Genomic DNA, 17,343 nt, shown 5'->3' with positions numbered 1-17,343 from the left:
CCCCCATGTAGACATTTTTCATGTTAGATATTATCATACGGGTATATGTAATTGTCAGGCTCTGGGTAAAAGCATAGCTGTGACAAGTCACTTGGGGTTCTTACTCTTGTTTCAATTTATTTCCATCCTTCCATCCCATTCCTGCTGCTCAGGACATCTAGTTCACCCTGCAGACACAGGTGGGCCTGTAATAGGGAGGGATTATTTATTATTATTATTATTATTATTATTATTATTATTATTATTACTTTCCAGTCCCCAATAAATGAAGCTAGTAACTATAGTAGTCTGTCAACCTGCTGGAGATAAAACATTTCAAATGAAACCTCTTCTGCAGAGAATAAAAAACAAAACAAAACAAAACAAAAAACCAAAATAAACAAACAAACAAAAAACTAGGTTCAGAGTCTAATCTCTTCACTGCTTAGAACCTTCTTTTCTCTTTTAAGACCAGCCGGAAATGTTATTTTTAAAGCCAATGATAGAACTCTGCACTTGTGCGATACAGTCTTGTCCTTCCTCTGCATAAAGATATTACTGCTTCTTGATTGGCAACTCAAAGCACTTCTGCCTTCCAGGGTGCATTGCTGAAGGTGACAGCGTCGGGGCAATGGTGGGGACATATACTGGGAACGTGAGCAAAATTCTGACAAGTGAGCTTTGATGTCTGCAGAGTCAACCTTCCGAGCCAGATGGCACTGTGGAGACACAATCTGTTTCCCATGGCGAACATCTGGAAACAGGATGGTCTGTGGCAAACCTGCACACCACCCTGAGGGAGTTTTCATTCCTTTCTGCACACATTCATTGAGGCCAGCACACATGGGTATTGCCAGTAGACTATGCTCCAGCCCTACAGCAGTGTGTAAAAGAACACAAAAGGTTTCCAGTTTCGCTCCTGAAGTCAATACAGCCCTGGCACCGACATATGACAAATGTCTGGCCGCATGCACACCCACACAGGACCAATGTCATTTACAACAAAGACTAGGATTTTTTTTTTTTTTTTTTTTTTTTTTAGCAAAGTCTTGACAGATGTATATTGCTCAAGAACAGAAAAAGAGCAAATGGGTTCTTGGTCCACTCCCACTGTGATAACAAAATGCCTTAGATTAGGCAATTTGTAGTCATAGAAACTAATTTCTTGCTATTCTGGAGTCTGGGAAAACCAAGGTGCTGGCAGAGTGCATGCCTGGTGACAAGTCACTCATCGTAAACACTGTTCCTTGGTGGCCTCACATGGAAAAAAGGGCAACTTGTCCTTGTGGGATACTAAGCACATGCACAGAGATTTGAAAGGTTTTCTGGGCTTCTTTTACTCCTGGTATTAATAGTATTGCATCGGAGATTTTGCTGAAAGGACCCTGATATAACTGTCTCTTGTGAGGCTATGCCAGTGCCTGGCAAACACAGAAGTGGATGTTCACAGTCAGCTATTGGATGGAACACAGGGCCCCCAGTGGAGGAGCTAGAGAAAGTACTCAAGGAGCTGAAGGGGTCTGCAACCCTATAGGTGGAACAACAATATGAACTAACCAGTACCTCCGGAGCTCGTGTCTCTAGCTGCATATGTATCAGAAGATGGCCTAGTCGACCATCAGTGAGAAGAGAGGCCCCTTGGTCTTGCAAACTTTATATGCCTCAGTACAAGGCAACGCCAGGGCCAAGAAGTGGGAGTGAGTGGGTAGGGGAGTGAGGGGGAGGGTATGGGGGACTTTTGGGATAGCATTTGAAATGTAAATGAAGAAAATACCTAATTTTTAAAAAGTGTGCTATCTTCTATAAAAAAAAAAATAGTATTGCATCGGGGATTAGATGCCAACATGAAAGATTGAAGGAGATTCAAACATCCAGCCCATGGCCATGGCAGGTCCAAGCCCACATGTGGTCATCTTCACATGGTTGGGTGTGCTGGGTGAAGTGACCATTCACTCTATGGGGAGAGAAGCCTGGGCTGCTTTCAGGATAGCTAGCTACTAAACACAGAAAGCCAGCATCAGAGAAGACTCCCTGGGCGGGCAAACCTTAGCCCCAACACAAGGGAGGCATCGTGACTAGACTCTAACACACCTGTCTTCTCAGCTGCCTCCCTACACCCACACGAGCCGAATGAAGAGTTCACTTAACCGGTGAATCGCAAGTTTATTTCATCTTACAATACTCAGGTCACACTCCATCACCGAGGGAAGTCAGGCAAGAACCTGGAGGCAGGAACAGATGCACAGGCCATAGAGGAGTGCTGCGCACTGGCTTGCTCCCCATGGCTTGCTCAGCCTGCTTCCTTATAGCACCCAGAAACACCTGCCCAGGGATGGTCCCACCCACAGCAACACCTGCCCAGGGATGGCCCCACCCACAGCAACACCTGCCCAGGGATGGCCCCACCCACAGGGATCTGGGCCCTCCATCATCAACTATTAAATGAGAAAACATCCCACAGATTTGCCTACAGGCCAATCGTTTTTTGTTTTTTGGGTTTTTTTTTAAGATTATTTATTTATTTATTTATTTATTTATTTAATGTATGTGAGTACACTGTAGCTGTCTTCAGATACACCAGAAGAGGGCATCAGATCCCAGCTTAGATGGTTGTGAGCCACCATGTGGTTGCTGGGAATTGAACTCAAAACCTCTGGAAGAGCAGTCAGTGCTCTTAACTGCTGAGCCATCCCTCCAGCCCCCCTACGGGCCAATCTTATGGTGGCATTGTCTCGGTTAAGATTCAATCTTCCCGTAGAAGTCTAGGCTTGTATGAAGTTGACAAAAATCAACCCACACAGTCCAGGAGTGGTGGCACATACCTTAAGTTCCAGCACTCCAGAGACAGAGGCAGGAGGATCACTGTGAGCCTAAGGCCAGCCTGGTCTACATGGTGAGTCCCAGAGCTACATAGTGAGACCATGTCTCAAAACAAAAACAAAACAAAACAAAAAAAAACAGTACAGACCTTGACAACAAATACTCCAGTACACAATTTCTCAGTTTATTACATATGTAACATATAGTTATATGTTGTATGTAATTATACATATATAATAGTACCTTATATTTACATATAAAATATAGTATTAGTTATTAAAACTTAGGAGTAAACAAATCTAGTAATTCATTAGCAATGATAGTTATAAATCATACTAAACTATACTAATAGTAATTATCAAATGAACAGATCAATGGCATATACTTTATTCATTCATTAAAACCAACAGTGAAGGCCCATGTTCTAGGCATAGGGTCCTGCAGAGCTCTCTCTGAGATTCAAGCCTTTCAGGTGATGCATTGTACAGACGGTTGATACCAAACTGTGCCAAAAGAAACGAGAGAATAGAGTAATATGTCACCAAAAGCTACAGCTGTTGGAGTTGTGTGTCCTGTACAAGAGATCTGTCTGAAATAGACGTGGCCCAATCTAGGCTTCTTCTCAGAAGTCTTTGCAGATGTGACATTGAAAAGGCAGAGATGGTTCTTGATGGACTATCAGAGTGGGACCGGAATCTAACCATGATTGCTCTTCTCAGAGAAGGGCAAAGGGAGGAGGGAATGCCAAGCAGAGCTTAGTTACAAACCCACAAGCCAAGAACCCCAGGAGCCATCAGAAGCTGGAAGTACAGCCTCCGGGTTTTCCTTTCTGAGCCGTGGGTTTAAAGTGCCTGGAAAGAGTGGTTTCCTGTATACCCCATCTCCACCTGGCAGGGGGCACATTCTCCCTTAGAAAACTGTTGTATTTCATTATTAAAAGCTGTTCCGTCTAGGTAATGGTGGTCCATTCCTGTAATTCTAACACTCCAGAGGTGGGTGCAGAAAGATCATGAGTCAAAGACCAGCTTGGGCTACATAGTGAAGTAAATTTGAGCAAGCCTCAGCTACATATCAAAATCCTGCCAATGCAAACACACACACACAGAGAGAGATTCAATTCTGGCCACAGAGGCATTCCCCTTGGCCATTCCAAGAACCATCATCCCTCCAACAGAGGTTACAACTTTGTGATTCCTCTAGATCAGTAGATCAGTACTTTTTTTTTTTTTTTTTTTTTTTGGTTTTTTGAGACAGGGTTTCTCTGTGTAGCCCTGGCTGTCCTGGAACTCCCTTTGTAGACCAGGCTGGCCTCAAACTCAGAAATCCGCCTGCCTCTGCTTCCCGAGTGCTGGGATTAAAGGCGTGCACCACCATGCCCAGCTAGATCAGTACTTTTTAAATGTTATACACACACACCACCCACTTCCAACTGCCTACACAGAAACTCAGAATTTAGAGCCACACCCACATTTCATAGAAAGATTGTGTGAACAGAATTGATGAGTGTGCAGTTTGAGAGATTTTAGAGTGTGTGTGTGTGCGCACACACACACACACACACACACACATGCATGCGTACACGTGTGTATGATTACATCCACACGCACGTTTGACAGCCATTGCATTAGTGCATCTGTGACATCTCCCCTCTAAAGCATTTGACCTACATTACACACTTGGATCTATCCCTCCCTGGTGAGTGAGGTTCAGATTATCTATCTAGGAAATTAAGGGGACTCTTATCTGCCGCTAGGTATTTGTCTAACAGTCTTTGAAATCCTAAGATCAGAGTATCTAGACAAACCCAACAGTAGTGTTTATCAGCTCTTCATCTGCATTTGCTTTCAGTACTGTGCTGGAATGTGAGAAGGTAGGAAGGGTGGGAGTACTGACTATAATTAACAACTCCTCACTCAGGGACAGGTTAAAGTGGTGAATTCTAAGAGAGACAGAGAAAATCTGCAAACCACCTTCAGACCTACAAGGGCCCAGCACTGCTTAAGCTTTTCAGCTCTCTAAAGGTCTCATAGCAATCTCTGAAGCCTGGTGCTCCCAACGCACTGCCCCAAGTACTCAGGGGCCTCCAGCGCAAGCAAGCCACTACTCCGTCGTAACAGGACTGAGTGTCATATGTCACTTAACATGCCACCACCTCTGAGAGCTGGGATTTAATTATTTCACTGGTAATATGGCTTGACTGCTCCTAGGTAGACTCCTGTTCTGGTTTTCCAAGCCGTCCTCTGGCCCTTGACACTAAGTATTGCTTGATGCCTGTGATATCATCACAGGCTGAGAGATCAATTGTTTCTGCCTTGCCTGCTAGGCCCAGGGGAAGGTGCTCTGAGACTATCTATGACTTATCAGCCAATGTAACCGATCCTGCTATCCAGGAGTGGGATCTGCCTGAACTTTGGCAGATGTCACTGGGACAGGTTATCTGGAACCATCTGCCTTGGAGGACCTCTGACCATCCCCATGATTTGATGGGATACTCTGAGCTGAGCTGGAAGACCCATCTCTTCCCCCATCTGTCCCTTGCCTACTCCACTGGCTGATGTCTAAGCAGGATGGATCTAAAGAGTAAACCGACATTGTGATGGTTTGGATGTGAAACGTTCTTCAAACATAGTCTTCTCTTGCCCAGGGGAAGGTGCTCTGTGACTATCTATGACTTATCATCTCTTACCAACACATAGCATTTAAAACAATTAAAATTGTTCATGATTAATAGCAATACTCTTTATCAAAGAATCACAAAATTCTGGGTACTGAGCTAAGAAATGAATGGGATTTTTTTCTTGTTATCACCACACAAGAACCCTGCATTCTGTAATCACAGCTGTTAACTACTCCTTTTCACAGATGAGCAACCCAGTCTTAACTAAACTGCCTTAGGACAGTTATGTGTAATGGAGTTCCCACCCCCTTTTGTTTCCTTTAATATTCAGTCCACTCCTCTCTGGGAGCTTCCGGTCTCTATATCCTGCCTCTTACCCTGACCCAAGACTAAATCTTGCCATTCCCAGATACCCTGGTCATCTCGCTCAACTCTGAATCCTAATCTCACTGGGGAATGACTAGTATTCAAGATGGTGACTCTGAGTCGAAGAGAAGAGTGAACTATGTTTCTAAATACCAGGAAGATATTGAAATGAAAACTAAGAGGCTAGGGAGATTTGAGTCTTTTCATATATTTATAAAAGAGCTTAACTCGTTTCATAGTTAATATGATATCATAGATTCAAGCCCAGTTGTCCCCGATGCTTATCTAAGTTATCTAAGTGGGCGACAAAGATGACTACTGGAAGTCAATTCCTTTACTCTCCCCTCGGTCCCAAGCAGACCTCCGTTCTCCATCAGCAAAGTTAGACCCGGGATCCAAGCAGTTCAAAGACGTGCTTCGGGGACTGTCTATCCCAGTGTTTCCAAATTATAGACAAGGGAAGGGGGCTTTGACATTTGAAATTATCATTTTAAAATTATTATTAGACACTAACAAGTATTTCCACCTCCATCAAAGCCTCCACCAGGAAACACCATTCCAGTAGCCCCTAGATATTGTTTCGAAGACGTTGGAAATAATATTAGTAAACTCTTTTCTAAGATGATTTCCCATAAGAGGACAGAAGCGATTTGGGTCAAAACCCAACTGACCCTTGTGCCCGAGTAGTATACAGAGTTCCACTAATGTATACCGCAGGACTTTCTCTGTCCTGCCAGAGGCTTAAATAATGACACAGAGACTTCTAATGTAGTTTAAAGCATAGGCCCTTTGCTGAGACAGTCTCCCAATAGCCAAACGTATCCCGGCTATTCTAAACAACCTGCCATGTTGTAGTTCTCTATCTCTCTGCTCCACGCTGGTCTGTGTCTGTCCCTTTCTGTGTCTGCTTCTGAATCTCTCACTTCGCTTCCACTTGCCTCTTCCTGCATCATTCTCCCTGCCTGGGGAAGTTCTGCCCTCAGACTTCCGGCCCCAGCTATTGGCCATCAGCTCTTTATCACAGCCAATCAGCAACAAGACAACACCTGATCCCTCTCTTAGGTTGCCTGATAAAGAAGGGTAAACATTTAACCAGGTAATGATGGGCCATAGCAATGACAGTACCAGAATCCTGCCAGCACTTAGCTCTCAGCTGGTACAGAATTAACAATTGAAAATACAGAGACACACCTGTTGTAGAAATTTTTAATTGCAATCCAGGGTTTCTACCCCACTTTAGACCAATTAGTTCCCAGATAAAAGACACACACAACCTTTATATTTACAAAACAACAACAACAACAACTAAAAAACAAACAAAAACCTTAATCAGCACTAGAGCAGATATTTACTCTCTATGGTATTAGAATCTACTTTCTTATTGATAACCTCAAGTCATTACTTACTATGTTTTATCTGGGCTGCTCTTAATTCCAATTGGCCAGCCCTCGGGGCCATGTTTACATGGCTGACCTAACTCATGGCAGCTTCTCCTCCATTCTCCTTCTCTTCAAACCCCGACCTATGTCTCTTCTGCCCAACTATTATCTGCCAGCACCTTTATTTAGCAATCAGAAATAACTTGGAGGCATGGTCATTTAGCATCACCTGGGACTACAGAGGCCCTCACATAGCATTACAATACACAGCAAGACCAAACCTCAACACACACCGGAATACAATTTGAGGAAGGTCACCCCACTAAATGTAGCTTGGAAACCTTTCTGCTTTGCAAGTAGTGGGCAAGGAAGGAGGTAAGGGAAATAAAGAGGATCCCTGCCACGGGGTCTTTACATCATTAGGGCAACAAGCTAGTCATAGGAAGACACGGCCTTGAGTTTGAGTAGTGACTGATCCCTGGCAGGGCTGGAGACCTCATCAAGGGACTGTGAGTATGGACTCCTGGAAACATAATCTGTCCTCTGGCATCTTTTTCCTTCTGTGTGACTCCAGAATCACGAGCCATAGGATGAGACCCTAGCCTGTGCTTTGGAAGGTCCTAAGTGGGGCATAATGCCCTCTGTACCCCTGTCAATAGAGAGCTCTGATTGGACCCTGGCACTTCCTGGCAGTCTGGGTTTCTTGCAACTTCAAAGATGCTTTAACAGTGTGAGTCCAGAACAATCAGGAAGGCACTCTGATTCCTTGAAGCTGGGGCCACACAAAGCAGGATTGAAAGCCTCCTCCTGCCCCTGAGGTAAACTGAAGCCTCCAAAAGTGGGTTCTACAGACAGTAACGTGGTAGAGTTCACAGAAAACTTCTATGAACACTTGAGGTTACGGAAGCTCCTTTCCTGTTGTTTTGAGAGAGTTATCACACTACACTCTGAGGGGGAAATTTTCTAATATTGTAAAAGCTAATGTAAGACCATCCATAGTATTCTGGAATAAAGGAAAATAATATACTTTCTAGAGAGCTTGTAATTTCAAGGATCTCAAACCCAGAGAGCTTGGCTGACGTTGTCTTATTGTTTTATCATATTTCTTTTTTTTTTTTTAAATAAAAATGTCCTGTAACAGATTCAAACCTACTTCTCATTCTGAAAGGCTCAAGAGTGCCTGGTGGTAATAGTCTCCTAATGTAACGTTCTCCTCCCTAACAAGAGAAGAGACAGAACCTCCCAGTCCCCTGGGCTCTGTGCGAGCGCGCTCACACACACACACACACACACACACACACACACACACACACACACTGGAATCAGATGGTACTCGTTTAAGGAACTCTGGCACCCACGGCCTTCCCACTTGGGTGTGGACAGACTTCTTTCCTGTTATCTCTTTGTGGTTGTCAGGTGTCATCAAGCTCTAATATATGTTGATTAATAAGCCACCTAGTACCCTCGACTTTATGGTTGGGCTCTTGAACTTCCCTCCCACAGGCCTTTGGTTTGGAGGCATGGTCCTTAGGGTAGTATATTGGGAGGGAGATGGTAAAACCTTCAGGAGGTAGTGCCTGATGGGGAATGCCCTTCAGGGGACTCTGGAACCAACCCTGGTCTCTTTTCCTTTTTTGCTTCTTGGCCATAAAATAAATGTTTTTGCTGTACCACAGACTCTCACCATGATCTGCTGCCTTATTACAGACCTGAGGCAAAGGACCATAGACCTTCAAAACTGTGACCCACAGGGCTAGAGAGATGGCTCAGCGGGTAAGAGCACTGACTGCTCTTCCTAGAGGTCCTGAGTTTAATTCCCAGCAACCACATGGTGACTTGCAACCATCTGTAATGGGGATCTGATGCCCTCTGCTGGTGTGTCTGAAGACAGGAACAGTGTACTCACATACATGAAATAAATAAATCTTAGAGAGAGAGAGAGAGAGAGAGAGAGAGAGAGAGAGAGAGAGAGAGAGAGTGAGTTGTGTGAGTCCTGAAGATACCAGCACTGATCCTTAAGCCAGAGGCAGCTGGACGCATCCAAAGCAGACTGACTATGGCCAGCAGGCTGGATCTGGCCATGAGAGAGGCAGGAGCATAACAAAGTAGAGAGAGAAGGACAGGGAGCAGAAGCAGGAGAGCTGAGGACAGCAAGAACATAGCCAAATTAGCAGGGTTATAAGGAGAAGGAGTAGCTGGGGGAGGGGAAGGGGGAGGGAGGAGGGGAAGGGGGAGGGGATGAGAAGAGCTAGCATGGACTTTGAAATGTGTCCTAGGTACTTGTCACACTGAGGGACCTTGGAGGCCAGCACTGCACTTTGGTATGCTAATAGGCACCACAGATAGCCTTTTGTCCCTTCTGCCTTTTAGAATTTGGGGAAATGGAATTTCCTTTGAACCTGGCAGGCTATGGTAACTTCAGTTCCAAGGGAACTGATGTCCTTTTCCAACCTCCAAGGTATGCCAGGCACACATGTGGTACACATACAAACATACAGGTACTCTCTCACACACAAAATAAACAAACAAGTAAATCTTAAAAAACAAAAACATTGTAGACCCAAACACTCCCCCCCCCCAGGGGTTTTCTGTGTAGAAAACCTGTCTGTCCTGGAACTCACTCTGTAGACCAGGCTTGCCTTGAACTCAAAAAACCACCTGCTTCTGCCTCCCAAGTGCTGGTACTAAAGGCGTGGACCACCACTGCCCAGCCCCTTTCTCTTTTAAAGCTAATTATCTCAGATATTTTGTTACAGGGACATGAAGATGATTAACACTGGAAACCAAGATTCTTTGTGTCTGAGTTGGGACTTCAAGTGATTAGCCCCCAGCCTCTTTCTTCTCTTCTCCAAACCAAAGCTAAAAGGAAGAAAGCCAGCCCAGAAGTCATGTTAGTTGCTGCTCAATGCCTGTTACAAGCCTGTTTTCTAATCTTTCTAGTTTCCTAAAAAAAACGAGGACTGACTTTATCCTAGTCATGCCCAAGAAGACTGCATACAAACAATTCTGTCCTTCTGCATCTGCTGTCTCAAATGTTACAATTAGATAATTAGAACTGATTTACTTTTTTTAGTAGATACATTGTATCTTCTTACTGACTCAATAACTTGAGCATTTATGATCTCTGACTCTCAGGACAATCCAGGGCAATATTAAGTTGCGAATCCTATGACCCTGAGCCACCTAGATCATGAAAGTACTTCTTACCCTGAGCAGCGGGACTCCCACAGCAAAGGACTCCCACAACACGTTCCTCTTGTGAGTCCAAGGCTGAGATGCCAACCACAATGTCTGACCCCACTCTCCTCGAATGATTAAAAGTACCATCAGATCTCTTCCCCCCCTCCCATCCCCACACCTGCCCGCCCCCCCTCCCCAAGGTGAGGGTAATGTAACTATTTGTTTCCTGTTTAGCAATTTTAGCTCCAGATGGCAGGGACAACCTGAAGATTCTCCTTTTATTCCTTAGCTTGGAGGGGGCGGTGGTGGGGGCGGGGACGAGAGTGGGAGCTAAAGTGAATAGAAGTGCCCAGCTCCTTCTCTATGTGTATCAAAGCCCCATGGACTCCATTTCACCACACCTAGTCCCCCTGAACTCAGTGCAATAAGTTCTGGAAGTCATTTCCATGGGACTTGGCACTGTAAAAAATAATTGGAACGTGCTGGGCTCTTAACACTTCTTTCCGAGAATAGAGAAATTGTGCCTTCGCTAAGAGGTGGGGGTGACAACCGCCTGGGCCCTGACTGGTTTCACCCTGTGTTTTTCCATATTGTCTTGTCAATAGGAGCTATTATCAAGTCCCCAATGAGCCTGGCGGTGCTCCCCTCAATGAGGTGTTTAAAACTGCCTTCCCTGGTGAGAATGGAAACACCGCTTTTGTTCCCATCTTTAAAATTAACTGCATAGTATTACCACCATCAATGAGGTGTTTAACATCAAAATGGCCTTCCCTGGTGAGAAGGAAAATACTTACTTTGTTTCTGTCCTTAAAATTAATTGAGGTTTTAAAAAACTCATCCTTGCCCAACCAACAGTTGCATAGAAGGCAAGAGGAGAAGTAGATGAGGTTTTAAAATGTTGTCTTCGTTCGCTTGTCAACAGCTCTCAGCGAGTCTTCCTATTTAGACCACTTTCTGAATACTCTTCAGCCCCTTTGTTTTCTTCCTCTCCTGTTTTGTAGCTCTGGCCTCACGCATTGGATCTTGGCAGGAATTTTTAATAGATATTTGTCGACGCAGAGATTCATTGTTGGCTTGCACATTTGCCACCAGCCTATTCTGCTCATTCTATGAAGTAAAAAAAAAAATCACTCATTAAAAATTAAAACTGAGCCGGGCGTGGTGGCGCACGCCTTTAATCCCAGCACTTGGGAGGCAGAGGCAGGTGGATTTCTGAGTTCGAGGCCAGCCTGGTCTACAAAGTGCATTCCAGAACAGCTAGGGCTATACAGAGAAACCCTGTCTCAGACAGACAGACAGACAGACAGACAGACAGAAAGAAAGAAAGAAAGAAAGAAAGAAAGAAAGAAAGAAAGAAAGAAATTAAAACTGAGCCGGGTGATGCATGATGCATGCCTTTAGTCCCAGCACTCAGAAGGCAGAGGCAGGAGGATCTCTGTAAGTCTGAGGCCAGCCTGGTTTCTATAGTGAGTTCCAGGACAGTCAGGGTTACACCGAGAGACCCTGTCAAAACAAAACAAATTAAAACTACCCTCCAGTATTAACGTCTGGGGTCACAATGCGTCAGAATGTAGACAAAAGGCATGAAGGCCAGGCTCCAAAAGCAAAGGACTAACTGTAGGCTTCGAAGAACAAATAGCAGGCTGCTCGCATGCAGAAAAGAAATTAACTAAAGAAACAGAGACCTGGAAGGCGACCAAGAAACCTTGATGGCTGATATGTTTTCCTAAGGAAGGCTTTGTGTCCTGCCTTCTGCCCTAAAGCTGAGTTGTAGCTACAGGGGGATAAGATGTAGGGAAGGAAGGTGGAAACTAAAGAGGTCTGGGGAATCCTTGAGCAATGTGACCCCTGCCCCACGGCCAATCGCATCCAGGGACACCATAGAACATATTCTTCTTGTGTGGCATGGACTGTGGTTTGGATACAAAATGTACCTCCTACAAGTTCACGTGCATGAAGGCTGCATCTCCAATACAAAATGTTCAGGGGTGTGGCTTTGGGCAACAGATTGGATCATGGGCACTCTGACCTCATTAGTGTGTTAGTGTGCTGATGGATTCATAATTGAATGAAGTGCTGGAAGGCAGTAGGAACCATGAAAGGAGGGGCCTGATTGGAGGAAGCCTGCCATTGAAGGAGTGCCTTAGAAAGGCATCCTGTCCCACATACCTTCATGGTTCCTGACTACTGAGAGATTATCAGTGTTCTCCATTTGTTCTGGTTCACAGAGCAAAGTGGACCGTGGGCAGAGACTGCTGAGACCATGATGTGCATCAGTCATCTGTCAAGTTGTTGTTTTGTTCACGTATTTTTGTCACAATGACAGAAGAAGAAGAAAAAAATTAAACAAGACATATACTAGAACCAACTGCATGATGTGCCTGGGCCAATGGGCCAGAAGCAGGTTCATGTGGTACCCCAACAGGTCCGTCCAGTGATCACTTCTTCCTGAGAGAAGGAGAGAGATTGCAGGGACCTGAGGGGCTCCCTCTACAGTGCCTTTAGCAAGATAGTTAGAAACATAAATGAACATGTGGGTGTCTTTTCAAAATATTAGAAATTACTGAAGAACAATAAATTCTCAAGGTAAAGTGGTTTCAAGGGCAGTAACTTGCCAGATGACCCTGCCTACCTCGGTAATCTGGCTAAGGTGAATACAGTTTCCCTTACTGTGACCTTGATTGCTAATATGAACTCTCATACCACCCAGGATGCAGTAGTAAATACATCTACCTCTATATATGCGTGTGGCAGTTTGGATGACAACTGCCCCCACAGGCTCATGTGTTTGGCTTGGTAGAACTGTTTGGGAAGGATTAAGAGGTGTGATCGATTAACTACATCCCTGTTGTCAAGTTAAAACCCACCGTTTCTCAAGTTCCTTCGCTGAATTCAGGCATGGATTCATACCTAGAGTCACAATGGAGTGCCAGGGAAGGGTTAACCCCCCCCCCCCAATAGACAGGAGCCAATCTGATGCAACTCACAGCAGGGTCTTTATTCTATTCAAACTAGCTCAGGTCCCTCAGCTCACCACCGACATGCAGGATGGTTTTGGTAGAGAGAGAAGCCCCAAATAACTTGGAAACTAATGATAGACACCAGCATGTTAGTTTATCTGAATTTAAACTTAGGTCAAGTTCTCTTGAAAAATGGTATCTGAATTTAAGAGATTTGGCCTCTCAACAACTCTTGGCTTTAAAAAATAGTCACCTGGGAAGACTGCTCGCCATGGGGTTAAGCCAGTACAAAGTCTTTATCAGCCAACTGGCAACCGACTATGTGCTCGGGATCCCAGTGTAGCCCTGAGCCTTTCCGGGGATGAGCTTTTACACACAGCAAATCATGCCCTGAATTGACATACTCCAGTTAACAAGAGCAGTAAGCCAGAAGCAGGACAACAGACGCTGATAAACAAGGTTAGTCCATTTAAGGAACTATGCACTTTGGTGGATTAGGGGTTTGCTTTTGTTTTAGCAGGTGATGCTGTCTCCGTGCTGAGTTTTGTGGCCTGAGTGGTACTTCCATCATGGAGTCAGTTGTGCTAATGTCTGGGGCCTTGATACATTGGAAGGTGGAGGCAGGAGGATTAAGAATTTAAAGTTGTACTTGGCTGCATAGGGGGCTTAAGGCCAACCTGGGCTACATGAGACTGTCTCATAAAAACAACCAGTGTTCATTTGTTTATACATAGAGCACTGCTTTTTCCTTATGATTCATAAATGATGGTACCCACATCTTATATATAAGGAAAAAGAGACAAATTTAAAAAGTTAAATACTTTGCCTAAGAACGCAGTATTGCTAAACAGTAGAGCCAAGATTCAGTCTCAGGAATGTCTGACTCCTAAAGGCAGTATTTTCTTAAACCACCAAGTAAAACAACCCAATGTATGCTCCTTGGGCCCCCTGGGTTTCTTCAGGAACATTCCTTCTTGCTAACATGCTCCGCTCGGGTTCATGGCAACCACACAGTCACATGCTGGGGCCGAGGGAGCAGAGAATCACACATCTCTTCTTGTTGCTGTTAACACAAAACCCACAGTGCTTACTTAATTTTTTTTCTCCAAAGACAGGATTTATCTATGTAGCCCTGGCTGTCTAAGACGTTACTGGGTAGACCAGGTTGGCCTCACAACTCACAGAGATTTGTCCACCTCTGCCTTCTGAGTGGTAGGATTGACACGTGTTGCTACCACCAGCTCACAGCTCTTATCTTACAGGGAATAAGATATGGTTTATTCTGGAGCCATGTTGAGTGACCCCAGCCTGGGAACACTGATATAGGTTGCCCTAAATTCTCTGTTATAATGTGGAAGGAGTTTCCACATTAAGTGTTCTGGTTTTATAAAGCAAAGAAAGTCATAACAAGGCTAGTTTAAAATGAATAGTGAGAGAGTACATCAAAATGACATTTACAGGAAGATGGGAAAAGCTTCTTTTTTAAAAAAAAAGATTTATTTATTTATTTACTTATTATATGTAAGTTACACTGTAGCTATCTTCAGACACTCCAGAAGATGGAGTCAGATCTTGTTAAGGATGGTTGTGAGCCACCACGTGGTTGCTGGGATTTGAACTCAGGACCTTTGAGAGAGCAGTCAGTGCTCTTAACTGCTGAGCCATCTCTCCAGCCCCTGGAAAAGCTTTTCTAGAGGTTCAAGATGCTACGTGGTGACATTCTTAGCTTTCGGGTTGGTGGAAGCTAGTGGTCTGCTGAGTTAATAGATTCTGAATGTATTACTTATAAGATGTTAGTTAAGGCACAGGGATGGGCAAGAAACAGCTGTTCTGGAACTGGGTTAGAACTAGCCCAGGATAACATAATTACCCTCTGGACTTGCAATACTCCAACCTCCCACAGTTGGGCAGTGCTAACTGGTCCATCATTCTCTGCAGTTTCCTCTCGGAAGTTCTCACTCACACAGATAACTCTCAGTCGTCCAGTGTTGAGTGCCTCTTCTGTTGTGCCCTTAGTCCCTGGGTTCCAGTCTTGGTTCAGATCCTCGCTGATTCATAATCGCCGTTTTATCAAAGAGCGATACAGTAGAAGGCAAGAAACCAGCTGCATTGGCTGGCTTTCTATTATTGTTCTGCCATGAACTAACCATGTAAGCACTCTAACGACTGCTTTCTTCATGTGCATGATAAATGTCTCCAAGGGCCCACTTAGGCCTGACTTTCTAAGAATCGGGATTAGGTTTATTGTCTTACCCATGCCACGCCTCCAAATACTAGCCCTGCCCTGGTCTGTGTGTGCTCTTTCTAGATTTAAATCTTGCACATTCTAGGATAAAGTATAGAATTTCTCAAGGGGAAAGGGAGAAGAAGTTCAGCAATATCTGATCTTATTGCCATTAAAAGGAAGGTGGAAATCAATAAGATGAGATTGTATAATACCATATAAAGAAACACAAGACTTTCTATTCTTAAAAAAGTGTCCCACTTTGGTTAAAAGGTATAGAAAAAGAAGTCCTCTTGGCCACAGCACCTCCCAGAGCTGTCCCATGTCTCTTGAAAATGCCTACAGCCATTCTTCAGGAACTTGGCCGATAGCTGGGCATAGTTATGTTTGTCAGGAATCCCAGTGCTTAGGTAGGTGAAGCAGAAAGACTACCTGGTTCAAATCTGGGCTATGGGTGAGAAACACCTCTTCCTTCCAGTAAATAATGAAAAAAGAAAGGAAATAAGGAAAAACCTATTCCAATAATCACAGAGTAGTAGTCCTGGTCTCCTCCAGTATGTTTATTGAGTGTGTTCTTTTTCTTCCATGATTCTGGCCTATCTCATATTTTATTATTCTTGTGGTAGAAACATGACTCAGACCTTTATAATTAGAAGATTTCATACCACTAGCCAGAGCGTTTATTTAAGGCACAGAGACGAGAGCCAATGAATTCAACAAAATCCCGACCAAGTCTCAGCAGATCGGCAAAATCTGCCATAAAATGCAAGCTCCCTTCCTCCTGAGATTGCTAAGCCCTGAAGAGTGTATACAGTGAGTGAAGAGAACCAACTGTTTGCCACTCCCTTGAAAAACCTGATTGAGATCCTAGCTGACTCAGAGAAAGAAATGTCAACAGACCCAGAAAAAAACAAAACAAAACAAAACAAAACAAAACAAAACAAAACAAAAAGGGCTTCCTGACTACACTGAATCCCTGGCTCCCACAGTCTGCCTTCTTAACTATGACAGCCAACCCATCTCTCTTTTGTTTAAACACAAGCCATTTTAAAATCACACACACACACACACACACACACACACACACACACACACACACACACACACACACATGCCCACATGCACTCAGAGGGAAGGGGAGGGGAGGGAAAAGAGGGGATGGAGAAAAGAAGAGGCCAACCTTATATACAACGTATGTGTAAGCTTGACATAAAAAATATAACTGAAGTCAATTGCTGTGCCACCAGAAAAGAAGGCAATGTGTCCTTGTAGCACACCTGACAGGGATTTGTGCTGATTTGAGAAGAACCCAGATGAACCCAGTGTCACTTCATAGTCTCATTTAGCCCTTGAAGCTGCTACAGTGGATTAACATTGGTTACTGTTAAGTTCTGTTTATCTATTTTTGGTTTCCAGAGACAGGGTTTCTCTGTGCAGCTCTGGCTGTCCTGGGCTCCATGTGTAGCAGGCTGGCCTCGAACTCAGAAATCTGCCTGCCTCTGCTCCAGAGTAGTTAGATTAAAGATGTCTGCCCAGCTTGCTACTTTTGAACCTTAACACCAAAGCAGAGGTCTTAGGATAAACCATGAGTTTATACAGAGTTCTCCACACTGCCAATTTACCACCAGGGGTTAGATTTTTATTATAAGCACATACTTTTAGACTATCCATATATCTACAGTGGGATTTCTCCTTTAGAATTTCTTTATATAAGAGTCAAGCATCATTTGTCTAAAATTGAGAGATTATGAAGGTAAAGATGAAGCACAATATTTAAATTTATGAAAGAACAAAGAACAACCTCTTTTGTGTTTGTTT

Source organism: Mus musculus, chromosome 8, assembly GCF_000001635.26.
Source record: "Mus musculus strain C57BL/6J chromosome 8, GRCm38.p6 C57BL/6J".
Lineage (NCBI taxonomy): Eukaryota > Metazoa > Chordata > Mammalia > Rodentia > Muridae > Mus > Mus musculus.
The sequence above is the reverse complement of the archived record's forward strand: the minus strand, read 5'-3'. Positions refer to the sequence as shown.